The sequence below is a fragment of the Nelumbo nucifera genome, chromosome 3, assembly GCF_055504915.1.
Source record: "Nelumbo nucifera cultivar China Antique chromosome 3, China Antique-T2T, whole genome shotgun sequence".
NCBI lineage: Eukaryota > Viridiplantae > Streptophyta > Magnoliopsida > Proteales > Nelumbonaceae > Nelumbo > Nelumbo nucifera.
This window is the reverse complement of record NC_142651.1, coordinates 95890238-95905901: the sequence shown is the minus strand read 5'-3', so window position 1 is coordinate 95905901 and position 15664 is coordinate 95890238. Positions and strand designations below refer to the sequence as shown.

Here is a 15664-nt window from a genome sequence, read left to right as displayed (position 1 = left end):
GAAGTATTAAACTATCCTGAACAGTGTTGCAAAAAAAAAAAAGAATAAAAGGGCAATTGACACCCTAGACTTAGTAACCGGATCTCTTCACCTAAGTCAACTGTCGAGATTTGCATCAAATGTAAAAAGGAATGCCAAAGACACTTATCTAACAGTTAGTAACCGAGTCTCTTCACCTAAGGCAAGTATCAAGATTCGCGTCAAACGGTGGAAGGTAACAATAGAAATAAGTGTGAAAATCAAGTTCAGGGGTAGAAATCCATTGTCAAAAAATGATAAAAAGAATACATGTCTGATTTTAAAAATCAATCTCAGCTTATCAAGACAGTCAGCAAATGGAAGTGTATATTTGATTTTTAAGCCAAGCTTTTGTAATATTCAAAGTAAGATAATTTTACCACTAGAGCTCAATATCAATCTATATAGAGTTCGAGAATGTTGGAATCAGGATGCTTGACTAATTCTGTTAAGGAGGATCTTGAGATGGGAAAGATCTCTATGATCAATGTAATTTTAAGGCTGCATTGCTAAGGGACTAGCAATGTTTTAAGTTGGGGGGTGTGATAACTCTACATTTTAATGCCTTAAGGGCATCAATTCAGGGGTATTTTAGGCCTTAGATTAGTCAAATTGTATCATTTTCCCAGTTAAATTCAATGCCGCAACCTTTGAGGGTCTCTGTGCAAATTCTGTGCAAAGCTAGGAAGTTTTCATAGCTGAAATGCAGCTTTTGGGAAGTTTGGCACCCAGTTTGGCACCCCTACTATTGTATTAGCATGCTCCCCACGCCTTATCAAACCCTAGGGCGCCTTTTAAACCATTCTTTTCACTCTTAACAAAACCTAGCCGCCCCTAACTGCTAAATCCTCACCTTCCATCCCTTCTAATCTCCACCATCCATTCTAGGGCACTCTCTTTTTAGCATTCTAACCCTAGGAGTCACCTAACTTCTAATCTTCACCATTCAACCTTTAGCCATTAAATCTCTGCCTTACATAATATTGGGTGCCTTCTCCTTTTGTTCTCAGCCTTAGGATAACCCTAGAACCATCCTAACCCTTCATTCTAAATCCTAGGGCACCCATATTTTTGCTAAAACCCAGTTGTCGCCCCCCTCTTTCTCTCTAATTCCAATTATATCCACCATTGTCTATAAAAAGGACCCTAGGAGCCCTGGAGAAAGGATTGGTCAACTCACCCAGTTACAAGGCTAAGGTTTCTTGAGGAGTTCAAGAGTTGTAGAAGGGGAGGATGCTCAGTTCTTCGTTTCTCTGTTTTGCAGATCTGAATTCGTCCGTTCAAGGCTAAAGTGTCTTGAGGGGTTTGAGGTTTGTAGAAAGGACAGACACCCAGTTCTTGTCAAGAGGGGTTTCTACAAGCTGTTTGGTAGATCTGTATCTACTGCCATCGGATCCGGATTCTGCATCATTTTTTTATTTATTTCTTTTATTTCCTTTGTTGATTCCCATACTTCATTAAATTTTGTTTTATTTATTTATTGTCTTGTTTAAATTCAAAACATTTAATTTTAGAAATAATAGATTTTATTTTTTTTTGCCATTCCCGATTGCATTCTCTTGCTTGGATCTAATTATATAATAATTTTTCACTTGTTTCCCTATGGATACGACCCATTCTCACCCATTTACTACATCAGTATTTGTTTGAGAAACGGAAAAAATTTACAAATAATTAAACTGGTGTTCCGAAATTTTTAATGACACGCTTCCAGATATACCAACCACCCATGATCACATCTTAATCCCTTGCAAGCCACTTTGGACCTAGCCTTTCCTTTCGAAAACCTCTACCTTTTTCAAAAAAAGGAAAACCCCAAAAATATTCAAAAATATTTTCCCTTTTACCCTTTACCCCCCCTAGGGTCCTTTGAAGGAATACTCACCCACCTCCATCCAAACTAGGGGCAACTTGGTCATGAAAAAAAAAGAGTTTAATCATGACAAAATCTCTTGAAGAAAGCTAAAACAAATTCAAAGAAAGAGAAGAAAAGTCCAAGTAGAAGATAAGTCAAAGTTGCAATCTGATGCGTTTAGAAGACACTAGCAAGTGCACTAGCTGATCAAGTAATATACTGATGAGTAGAGTATCGTTCCCACAAGGATTAATCCAACATCTACTAGCACTAAATCAGTCTTTTGTTATCTGACAATCCGAAAGGTTAAACAAAGAAAAACTTAACTCCTAATTAGCAATTTATCCTAAGTATTCTCGGATCAACCCGCCTTAAGCAATGAGAGGAAGTGCTTCACGAAAATACTAGCAGAACCGGTTCAGCAATTATACCATTAAGCTATCCAACCAAAGTTGAATTCTGTCATAGGTTGGCTAAGTCCTAATTGTATGAGCAGCCCCTTTTGAGCACAACCCACTCTTTCTATGTGCAACAACTCTTATATTTCTATCAAGAATTTAATCACCATAGATGCATTAAGGACAAAGAATTTGAAGGAAATCAGTTCTTGCTGAATGAATGTCAAACGAATCATGCATATTATCTCTAAGATACATTCAATCCATTTTCTTGATCAGTTGATCTGATTACCTAAACCCTTTCTCAAGCAATTCAAGTAATCCAAGAAACAAGAATAATTCGGCCAAAACTACTCTTATAATAAAAAACCCTAATCAAGAAATTGCAAGACTGAATCACTATCAATTGGATCAGCTTAAAATATTAATTACAAACCTGAATTAACATCCATCATGGTTTGCATAATAGAAAAAAAGAAAGATTCAACAAAGGAAAACCATTAAACCCTAATTGAATCTAGGTTACTGAATTTGCAGAATCAGAGAAGAAGACAACTTAGGATTTCTGCATCAATCTTCGATCTCCTCTTCAGTTCACATTCAGCAGCCTTGTGATCCTTCTCCTAGCACTTTTCTCTTCATTCTTGTGTCAAGGGGTCGAACCCTAATTTCCTTTCTTTCTTTTTCTTTTATACTCTCTTTTCGGCTTTTGATTTAGAGTCCTCCTCCTTTCAATTCTGCTAAAGTTAGCCGCCTTTTGGAGCCTCCCATAGGGCTGCGGTTGGGCAGTAGTTGGGCCTCTCAACTTGGTGGGCCAAAGTGTTCTCCCATAGGGCTGCGGCTGGGCCTTTCTTCTTGATGAGCTGAAGTGTTCTCCCATAGGGCTGTGGCTGGTCCTTTCTTCTTGGTAGGCCAAAGTGCTCCCCTTTCCGCGATATCAACATGTCTTCATGCTCTCTTCACTCTAAACTGTCCCAAACTCCTAGTTTCCTAAAATTCTACTCAATTAGGGCAAAAACCATTAAGAATCATCATCAAAACCATGTATAAAGCAATAAAAATAATGTGTAGCATGCACACACATCAAACACCCCCACACTTAAGCTTTTGCTTGTCCTCAAGCAAAGATAATACCCATAAACTGATCATTCCCCAGATTATTTCCATCTATCGCATGAATTTTCGGATGAGAATGCGTTAAGTGATCGAAAATCCTGCATAAGCATTCTGGTTCATCCCCATGATTGTCCACTCTTACCACATACAAAAGAGCAAAGGAAGGGAAGAACATGAGATTCTTCATGCTTCAACACTTAATTTCGTTCAATATATATAGCAGCTCCTTGACCGTCAAAACTAACCATCACCTCGAGCTTGGTCTCAAATCCTGTCAATGCACTAAATTAAATGTCCAACCATATTTTTGTCCCCTTGAACCTCAGTCGTCTCTGAATTCTGTTTTTTCTTTTTTTTTGGTGTGAGTGCATTTATGCTCCATCTCACACGGGTCATAGGCTAGAGGTAGATGACAATACTCATATTCCAAGTTGCTAGTTTTACTATTGATAGTGTGCATAATTTCCATATTATTTGTATTTTTTCATATTTAATTAGTAAATTAATTAATAGATTTTATTGTGTTTTATGTAGGAAATATTAATTAATAGATTTTATTGGGTTTTATGTAGGAAATCATGATTTGGGCCAAAAGAAGCTTGCAGCAAAGCCCAGCCCATTGGAGAAGACCAACATGAATTCAGCATGCAAAGAAGTGGGCCCACTCCATCGATCCTAGTAGGATTCGGCTGAGATAGAGGCATGAGTCATCAAAAAGTCATAATAGAGTCAACCTCTTGCTGTATTTCTAGAAAGAAAAAGAAAGAAAGAGTTAGAATCCATCTTAGTTAAAATTCCTAATTAGAGATAAGAATAGATTAGATCTAATCTAGGCATTATCCATTAGGGAATTGGACTCTCAATGTAGAAAGAACTCTTAAGAAGAACTGGAAACAGCCCCCTCCTAAGGCTATATATAAGGGGGCGGACAAGCAAGGGAGGCATCATCCAAGATAGCATCAACCTTCCAAGGAAGCAATCAGCAACCAAGGAGGAAGAACCAGAATACACCCTCTTCATCTGGAAGCTACGATTTCCCCATGGAGTGTGTGTAAGCTTTTATTTTCTGGTTAAAGGTTAAGTAAGCTTTGGTTCTACAAAATTGTGAGATCAAATTGATTTTAATTCAGTTCATAGTTTATGAGTATTTGTATATTTTCTGCGATTTCCTATGTTGATTATTTTAATTGATTAAGCAAAAAGGATCCATTGCTCATTCGATGAAAATAATCTATTGCCGACTAGATCATCAATTTCGTACATGATTGGTAGATTTAATCCTTGTGCCAAATAACATAGTCGATTATGGACAATTTTTCGATTTATGTTATGAAAATATATGATCTAGTTTAAATGAACCGAGCTTGTGTGTTCGTTGACTAGAATTGGGTCTCTCCAGTTCTTAATGCTATTGATAGATTAAATCCTAAGAGCTTGTTTAGGACTGTCTATTAATAAGAGAAGCAATTAAAGAGCTTGTTTTGGTTGTCAAAAATTTAAGAAGAGATTGGTTATTAGAACTTGTTAATAGCTATAACCAATTTATTCATAAGCACATGACTTCATCCTTGCATCGATGATCAATTGTAAGAGTCAAAGCTGAATGTATCTCTTCAACCAGAAGCTGCCTCCTATCGATTTAATTCTTATTTTATTTTATTTTCCTTATCTTTATAAACAACCCCTACATCATTTTCTTTGAAATAAATCCACCCAATCCCTGTGGAGACGACCTTGCTCATCACTATATACAAAAATATTTAATTCGAGCAGGACTTTTATCTTTGGTTGGATTCGACACCCACCAAATTTTGGTGCCGTTGCTGGGGATTGGTGTCCTAAGTAAGATTTATTTCCTTTTGCTTGGTTTATGCCTCGTTCTTCTCGTGTAGGTGAACTCCAATACGATCCTGAGATTGAAAACACAGTTCGCCAGCTAAGGAAGGAACCCAAGCAACGTCATAACCAATCGGCATCACTCCCATCTCCCGGGGTGAAGTCGGCAACAATCCTCGTTGAGTCATCCAACAACTCTGAAGAAGAAGTCATGGCCAACATCGATGAGAGAACTCTTAGAGAGTTAGCTGCAGCATATCTGAATCAACAACCACTTTGCATCGAATATGTAGATCTAACGATACCTTTTGAACTAAAATCTAGTCTTATGCACTTACTTCCTACTTTTCGTGGACTTTCAAGTGAAGATCCCCACAAACATTTAAAAGAATTTCATGTAGTCTGCTTGAGCATGAAACCTCAAGGTGTTACTGAAGAGCATATCAAGTTGTGCACCTTTCCTTTCTCACTAGCTGACAAAGCTAAGGATTGGCTTTATTACTTAACCTCCGGTTCTATCACTACATGAAATGAGATGAAGAAGCAATTTCTTAAGAAGTTCTTCCCTGCTTCACAAGCTACTAATATCAGAAAGGAAATTTGTTGGATAAGACAATTCAGTGGAGAAACTCTCTATGAGTATTGGGAGAGATTCAATCAACTATGTGCAAGCGGTCCTCAACATCAGATTCCTGATCAGCTCCTTATCCAATATTTTTATGAAGGATTATTGCCAATGGATAGGAGTATGATTGATGCTGCAAGTGGAGTATTGGTAAATAAAATTCCTACTCAAGCAAGGGAATTAATCTCAAACATGGCTGCCAATGCACAACAGTTTGGCAATAGACAAGAGCCCATTCCGAGGAGAATCAATGAGGTAAGTACTTCTTCCATTTATCAATGATTAGATACCCTCACCTCTCTTGTGGAAAAATTGGTAGTAGGCCACGTACAACAAATAAAGACTTATGCCATTTGTTCCACTACGGGTCATCCAACCGATATGTGCCCTACACTTCAAGATGAACCCTATGAACAAGCCAATGCTGTTGGAAGATTCCCACAAAGGAGATACGATCCCTATTCAAATACCTACAATGCAGGATGGAGGGATCATCCTAATCTTAGCTATGGAGCCAAGCCCTTCGGCTTCCAACCACAATATCAAGCTAGGCAACCGGCTCCACAACATTCATCTTCCAAACCAGGTAAGTCTTTAGATGAAATTGTTAAAGCACTTGCAACTAACACCCAACAATTTCAACAGGAGACAAGGACAAGCATCCAAAACCTGGAGAATCAAGTATGCCAATTGGCAACTGCTGTAAGTCGATTGGAATCTCAAGGATCAGGAAAGCTACCCTCACAGACCGTAGTCAACCCTAAGCAAAATGCTAGTGCAATCACTTTGAGAAGCGGAAAGGAGCTGAAGAAGCCTAGCAATGAAGTACCTAAGAGTGTGATCAAAGAAGAAATAGAAAGGGAAGCACTACCACCCCAGTTTCAGGGCACACAGCTGAAAGATCCACGCGGTAAACAACCCCAAGTTGTAGTGACCGCTCCACCTTTTTCTAGCCGATTTGCAAAATTCAAGAAGGAGGAGCAAGAAAAGGATATTCTTGAGACATTCCGCAAGGTTGAGCTAAATATTCTCCTCCTTGATGCAATCAAGCAAGTACCCCGCTATGCTAAATTCCTCAAGGAGTTGTGCACTACTAAGAAGAAGATGAAAGGTTATGAGAAAGTCCATATAGGGGAGAATGTTTCAGCAATCCTCCAAAAGAAATTACCTCATAAATGCAAGGACCCAGTTTTTGAACTTGGTGGGAAGGACGGATTCGGAATTACCATTAGTAAGCATCCTAAGAAAGAGGAGTTAACCTTGAATTCTAAATTGCAGGAAACTATTACAACATTGAATGATTCTCCAGAGTTACAACAGTCAGGTAACGTTCCTTATATTATGTTACTAATTTCTAATGGGAGACCATTACCCTTTGTTTTGCAGGCCCCTATTCCAGATTTAAACCCACCCATGATGGATGAAAGGGGAAAGCACCAGAACTTGCATTTACAAGACCTAGAGGATCCGGTTTATGATGATTAAAAATAGGGAAGTTTGTTTTTTCTTTTTGTTCTTGTTTATGCATTTATAGTTTAGTTATTTCCCCCTTTTCTTTGCATTTCACCTTACATTGAGGACAATGCAAAGATTAAGTGTGGGGGGGAGTATAGGATTTGATTTAGGATCTTAGATACGTAGTATTTTATTTTAGTTCAAGAAAAAAAAACTCAACTCTTTTGAAATCAATTGAAACAATATTATGGGAAAAATCTTGTGAACCTAGTAATGAGGTACGATTAGGGAGTACACGACTTATCTGAAGCCATTTCCAGTTAAGCTAGTCCTAAATTCATGTTTAAGTAAATAGTGTTGCTACAACATAGTAGGATAGAGCATAAAATGCACCTACTAACCAGCAATTCAATAGTAGGACGGAGCATAAAATGCACCTTCTAACCAGCAATTCAAAGAATAGGATAGAGCGTAAAATGCACCTACTGACCAAGTAATCCTAAAAGTGAGATGGAGCATAAAATGCACTCACTTCCACCAAGGAGAAAAAAAGAAAAAAGAGAGAGAAGATAAAAATGTTTTCCCTAGTTTACTACCTGGTTTGTAGTAGCAAAAATTGGATTGGTTGATGGATGAGTCGTGTATGACTTGGTTGTGTTGATTTAACGGTTTGCAATAGTTAACCTAGAATATTTGTGGAGAAAAGATAAAGGAAAGTTGAGTTTAAAGTTTTCTAGGATAAATTGCTTATTTTCCCTTAAGTTTTGTCTTGCCCGAGGACGGGCAAGGTCTAAGTGTGGGGGGATTTGATAGTGTGCATAATTTCCATATTATTTGTATTTTTCTTATTTAATTAGTAAATTAATTAATAGATTTTTTTGTGTTTTATGTAGGAAATATTAATTAATAGATTTTATTGGGTTTTATGTAGGAAATCACGATTTGGGCCGAAAGAATCTTGCAGCAAAGCCCAGCCTGTTGGAGAAGACCAACACGAATTCAGCATGCAAAGAAGTGGGCCCACTCCATCGATCCTAATAGGATTCGGCTGAGATAGAGGCATTAATCATCAAAGAGTCCTAATAGAGTCAACCTCTTGCTGTATTTCTAGAAAGAAAAAGAAAGAAAGAGTTAGAATCCATCTTAGTTAAAATTCCTAATTAGAGATAAGAATATATTAGATCTAATCTAGGCATTATCCATTAGGGAATTGGACTTCCAATGGAGAAAGAACTCCTAAGAAGAGCTGGAAACAGCCCCCTCCTAAGGCTATATATAGGGGGGTGGACAAGCAAGGGAGGCATCATCCAAGATAGCATCAACCTTCCAAGGAAGCAATCAGTAACCAAGGAGGAAGAAGCAGAATACACCCTCTTCATATGGAAGTTGCGATTTCCCCATGGAGTGTGTGTAAGCTTTTATTTTCTGGTTGAATGTTAAGTAAGCTTTGGTTCTACAAAATTGTGAGATCTAATTGATTTTAATTCAATTCATTGTTTATGAGTATTTGTATATTTTCTGCGATTTCCTATGATGATTATTTTCATTGATTAAGCAAAAAGGATCCATTGCTCATTCGATGAAAATAATCTATTGCTGATTATATCATCAATTTCATACATGATTGGTAGATTTAATCCTTGTAGCAAATAACATAATCGATTATGGGCAAGTTTTCGATTTATGTTATGAAAATATATGATCTAGTTTAAACGAACTGAGCATGTGTGTTCGCTGACTAGAATTGATTCTCTCTAGTTCTTAATGCTATTGATAGATTAAATCCTAAGAGCTTGTTTTGGACTGTCTATTAATAAGAGAAACAATCAAAGAGCTTGTTTTGGTTGTCGAAAATTTAAGAAGAGATTGGCTATTAAAGCTTGTTAATAGATATAACCAATTTATTCATAAGCACATGAATTCATCCTTGCATTGATGATCAATTGTAAGAGTCAAAGCTGAACTTATCTCTTCAACCAGAAGTTGCCTCCTATCGATTTAATTCTTATTTTATTTTTTTTCCTTATCTTTATAAACAACCCCTACTTTGTTTTCTTGGAAATAAATCCACCCAATCCCTATAGAGATGACCTTGTTCATCACTATATACAAAAATATTTAATTCGAGCAGGACTTTTATCTTTGGTTGGATTCGATACCCACCAACTATTCAACTTGGAATAGCGGAGTTAGGACTGAACTCATATCATTAACCGCTAGTTTTACTATTCAGTTCATGACAGTGGAGTAATTCGGACTTTTTCCTTTCTTCTCTTTTTCTTTTTTTTTGAATCACTTGTTGAAGTGCATGCATTAACAGTTCATGATGTTCACTAATTGCTCGAGTTTCATTTGAACTTCAATCAAGTACACCATACACATGAATAGAGTTAGTGCAGGTCATGATGAAGGTCTTATTTGACTTCCCCATCCTCACGTATTGTGATGAGATTGGATAAATCATAGAAACAAATTCTAGCACTTACAAGTGATTTCCTTCAACTTCTTCGTATTCCCTCTTGGAATTCACCTTATAGACAACAATAATTTTGAGGGGATTTCTAGTTTATGCAGCCTGTCAATCCATTTATGTATTGGGGTGCATAGCTATATCCTAACACCCCCACACTTATCATGAACATTGCCCTCAATGTTCATATAGATAGAGTGTGAAGATGGTTTCAGTAATGTGGTCAGTAGGAGTTCAAGCATCTGAGGAGATTTAGAGAACTTTCCTGAAGAGCATTCTGAAATCTGAAGTGGCTCCTTCATTTGGACCCTCTAGCTTCTAAGGATCAAAAGAAACTAGGAGGAGAGAAGGAGAAACACTAGGGGTGATCAGCAATCTACGAAATTAAGACCCTAGAAAAAAAAACTCGAATGATACGGAAAAAGAAAAGCAGAAAAACAAATAAATAATAAAGAAACTACTTATCAACATTGGGTTGCCTCCCAATAAGCGCTTGTTTTCTATCTGAATCTCGACATTCCTATGGCATCAATGATCGTCTAGGTATACAGTTGATGGGGTAAGCAACGTTCTGTCCACTATATATGGTTTTAGGCACTGACCATTGACCTTAAATGTGCCTTGTGTCGGGTGCGTTACCTCTACAACTCCATGAGGGAAAACTTGTGATATGGTGAAAGGTCCAGACCACTGCAATTTCTTCTTGCCTGGGAACAACTGGAGGCGTGAATTATACAATAATACTTGCTGTCCCACCTGAAAGTTACGCCTCAATAAATTCTTGTCATGCCATCGTTTGGTTCTTTCCTTGTAGATCTTGGCATTCTCATAGGCTGCAAGTCTGATTTCATCCATCTCATTCAGCTGCATTCGTCTCTGTGCACCTGCGGCCTGCAAATCAAAATTTAATAACTTTAGGGCCCAATATGCCTAATGCTCAAGTTCAACAAGTAAATGACATGGTTTTGCAAAGACCAACCTATATGGGGACATGTCGATGGGTGTTTTATACGCAGTCCTATATGCCCACAATGCATCATCTAGCTTGACTGACCAGTCCTTTCTAGAAGAGTCTACCGTCTTCTCCAAAATTCTTTTTAGTTCCCTATTAGCTAATTTGACTTGGCCACTGGTTTGAGTGTGATATGGGGTTGCTAATTTATGCGTGAAACCATATTTTTGCATCAGTCGCTCAAATTGGGTGTTGTAGAAATGAGTTCCCCTATCACTAATTATGGCACGAGGTGTGCCAAATCGAGTGAATAGATTTTTGAGAAAATGAACTACTCTCCTAGAGTCATTTGTGGGTAAAACCATAGCTTCCACCCATTTGGACACATAGTCAACAACAAGTAGGATGTATTTATTTCCAAAAGAATTTGGGAAAGGTCCCATGAAGTCTATACCCCATATATAAAAGATTTCACAGATTAATATATTAGTGAGAGGCATTTCATTCTGTCAAGAGATGTTACCTGTCCTTTGGCATTGGTCACATACGGACACATACCTGTGAGCATCCATGAACATGGTGGCCCAATAGAAACCTGATTGTAACTCTTTGGCTGCAGTGCGGTTGGCTCCAAAATGGCCTCCTGCTTCTCAGTCATGGCAATATCGGAGTACCAACTCCATCTCCTCGTAGGGGACAAACCTCCGAATGATCTGATCTGCACAAAGCTTATAAAGAAAGGGGTCCTCCCACAAATAGTGTTTCACATCAGAGAAGAATTTCTTCCTCTGTTGATATGAAAGATTAGGAGGGAGGACGTTTCCAGCAAGATAGTTGGCAAAATCAGCATACCAAGGAGATGTATCCACCTGAATGGAATAGAGCTGCTCGTCCGGAAACTCATCTGGGAGGGTGATGGTTGTCTTCCCTTCCAAATCTGAATTCTCTAACCAAGAAAGATGGTCTACGGCCAGGTTCTCAGTACCCTTTTTGTCATGGATTTCAACATCAAACTCTTGCAGCAACAGAATCCACCTGATCAGCCTTGGCTTTTTATCCTTCTTTGCAAGTAGATGTCTGAGTGCTGAGTGATCTATATACACAATAACCTTGGACAAGATTAGATACAAACCAAATTTATCAAAAGCAAAAATTACCGCTAGTAGTTCCTTTTCCGTCATGGTGTAATTCTGTTGAGCTCCATTCAAGGTCCTGCTAGCATAGTAAATCGACTGGAAATGTTTGTTCACTCTTTGTCCTAGAATGGCTCCAACTGCTGAATCACTTGCATCGCACATCAACTCAAAAGGGACTGTCCAATCCGGTGCTATTATGATCGGGGCATTAATCAGGTTGTCCTTCAAGATGTTGAACACTTCTAGGAATTCCTTTGTGAAATCGAAGGGCACATCCTTCTACAACAAATTGGACAATGGCTTAGCTATCTTGGAGAAATCCTTGATGAACCTTCTGTAGAATCCTGTGTGTCCCAAGAAGCTTCTCACAGACCGGACGGATGTTGGTGGTGGTAACTTCTCAATTGTCTCCACCTTAGCTCTGTCGATCTCAATCCCTCTCTATGAAACCTTATGTCTAAGCACAATACCTTATTGCACCATGAAGTGACATTTCTCCCAGTTCAGCACTAGATGGGTTTCCTTGCAATGCTTGAGTACCTTTGCCAAGTTATATAGACACACATCGAAGGAAGAGCCAAAGACTGAAAAGTCATCCATGAAGATCTCTAAACTTCTCAACCATATCAGAAAATATAGCCATTATGCATCTCTGGAATGTCGTTGGAGCATTGCATAAATCGAATGGCATCCTCTTGTAAGTAAAGATACCGTAGGGACATGTGAAGGTGGTCTTCTTCTGATCTTGCAGTGAAATCAGAATCTGATTATAGCCTGAGTACCCATCTAAGAAACAATAAAACTCATGTCCGACTAGCCTCTCTAGCATTTGATCGATGAAGGGTAGAGGGAAATGATCCTTGCGTGTGGCTTCGTTTAGTCTTCTGTAATCAATGCACACTTGCCACCCGGTAACCGTCCTAGTCAGTATGAGTTCATTCTTCACATTCGGTACCACAGTCATGCCTCCTTTCTTCAGTACTACTTGGATGGGGCTCACCCATGAGCTGTCGGAGATCGGATAGATAATACATGCGTCTAACAGCTTGATGACTTCTGCCTTCGCCACATCATTCTTCTTCGGGTTCAGAAGTCTTTGGGGCTGAACTGTGGGCTTGCTTCCATCTTCCATCAGAATTTTGTGAGTGCATATGGACAGGTTGATACCCTTGATATCTGCTATCTTCCAAGCCAGAGTTGTCTTGTGTTCCCGTAGCACCCATAACAGTTTTTCCTTCCGCAAAGGGGTCAAGGCTACTGATATGATCACTGGTAGGGCTGAAGATGCTTCTAAGAAAGCATACTCCAGATGCGGTGGGAGTTGTTTCAGCTCAAGGGTGGGCGGCTCTTTGATTGAAGTCTTGCTTTCTAGCATCGAGGGTCTGTCCAAGCTCTCCAACTTGATGAACCCCTTTCCTTGAAACCATGGATTGGCATTCAGGTATGCCGACATGCTTTAAACTTCTTCGTTTTCTCCCATGATGGCTTCTCCTTCTTGTATGCATACCTTAAGGGGGTTGGCTGACCTATTAACCTGAAAACACCCACCAACCGCATAATCAATGACATCTATCATATAACATGACTAGAAGGTGCATGTTTCATAGCATCAGACATTTTAAAAATTACTTTCTCATCTTGAATCCTAAGGCTGAGTTGCCCTTGTTGGACATCAATCATTGCCTTTCCTGTAGCTAGGAAGGGTTGCCCTAGGATAAGTGGGACATCAATATCCTCTTGCATGTCGAACACTATGAAATCCATGGGAAAAATAAAATTGTCAACCTTAACAAGTACATCTTCTATGATTCCCCTGGGATGCTTAATGGACCTATCAGCTAATTGCAATGCAACTCTAGTGGGTTGGGGTTCACCCAACCCTAATTTCTTGAAAACTGAATAGGGCATTAGATTTATACTAGCTCCCAAACCACACAATGCCTTATTAATCATTAAACTGCCTATAGTGCAAGGAATAGTAAAAATCCCTGGATATTTCAGTTTCTAAGGCAGCTTGTTGAGGAGGATTGTTGAGCATTCTTCATTCATTGCAATTGTAGCCACATCTCCCAATTTCCTTTTGTTCGCCATGATTTTCTTAAGGAACTTTGCAAAATGCGGCATATGGGCTAAGGCATCTGCAAAAGGAATGTTAATATGTAAACTCTTGAAAATTTCAAGGAACTTATTGAATTCCTTTTCCAATTTGTGTCGCTTAAGCCTATTATGAAATGGTACTTGCGGATATTGACTTGTCTCTTTCTTGGAATTAGACTGCTCTTCCTCCTTCTTTTTGGTTTCTAGGGTTGCGCCCATCTTACCTTCTTCCTTTGCTTTCTTCTCCACCTCTTACAGCTCCTTATCACTCCTCAACGTAATGGCTTGCACCTGTTCTCTTGGATTTGCTTTTGTATTGCTAGGTAAGGTGCCTTGGACTCTAGAGGATATCATCTATGCTAACTGCCCCACTTGAGTCTCTATGTTCTTGATCGATGCCTCTTGGTTCTAAAATCTTATATCCGCACTTGATATGAACTTGGTCATCAGCTCCTCTAGATTAGATTTCTTTTTTGGTTGAAAGAAGTTTTGAGGGAGGGGTTTCACCGCATTTTGATTTGACCAAGACAGATTGGGGTGATTTCTCCATCCGGGGTTAAAGGCAGGAGGATAGTGATTGCCTTGCTGCCTTTGCAAATTCCCTACGAATTCTACTTGCTCAGGGGATTGCATAAACTGATTTCCAACTTGGAATTTAGTGTTGATATGACCTCCCCCACACCATTCATAGGCTACGGTTTGAACATGCATGGCTGCCAACTGCATTTCATCGATCTTCTTGCTGAGGGCACCGATTTGTGCAAATAGTGTTGTATAGGTGTCTACATTGTGAAGGCCAGGTTGTTTCCTAACTTGGGCTCTCTCAAAATGCCACTGATAATTATTTGCAGCCATTTCCTCAATAAGTGCATGGGCAACTTCAGAGGTCTTGTTGTTAATGGATCCTCCAGCTGCAGCGTCCATAATGGTCTTGTTTGCTTCAGTCAATCCGTTGTAGAACGTCTAAACTTGGAGCCATACGGGAAGTCCATTATGAGGGACCTTCCTCATTAATTCCTTATAACACTCCCATGACTTATACAATGATTCCCTATCCTGCTAAGAGAAAGTGGTGATATCATTCATCATCTTTGCAGTCTTGGACAGATAAAAATACTTGGATAGGAAGCGGCTAACCATTTCATCCCAAGTTGCGATCGATCCAGCTGGTAGAGAGTTCAGCCAAGTCTTAACCTTGCCCTTCAATGAAAATGGGAATAATTTGAGCCTCACAACATCATCACTAACTCCGTTGTGCTTGAATTTGTCACATATCTCCAAGAAGCTGGCAATGTGAATGTTCGGATCTTCATTAGCCAAGCCGCAGAACTGAACTGTGTTCTGGATCATCTGAATGATTGCTGGTTTGATTTCAAAGTTGTTAGCAGCTATTGCTGGTCTCACAATGCTCGAGGCTGCCCCAGTGTGAGGGTTGGTTTGGCATAGTCCATCATAGTCCTTTGTTCGGTCATCTTTGTACTTTCAGCTTTCTCTTGCTTAGAAGCTCTTAGGCGGCGGCGGAGAGTTTGTTCAGTCTCTAGATCGTAGATGATGCTCTCCTTTTCACTTCTGCATGTCATAAACTGAACAAGTCAAAGTCATAAAGATACTAATACACACATATCATGAACATATTGTACAAAATCAGATTAACAATAGTAGATGGTTCCTAATATTGTTGTGATAATCTCCGGCAATGGCACCAA

The 15664-nt window shown here is 39.0% G+C and overlaps 1 non-coding gene across 1 annotated transcript; it reads left to right on the top strand.

Moving 5' to 3' along the window:
* The first annotated feature begins 14943 nt into the window (after window positions 1–14943).
* Window positions 14944–15050, top strand: LOC148801748 (small nucleolar RNA R71). Its single transcript, XR_016084900.1, has one exon. It is a non-coding gene; the product is annotated as a small nucleolar RNA R71 (small nucleolar RNA).
* The last annotated feature ends 614 nt before the right edge of the window (window positions 15051–15664 follow it).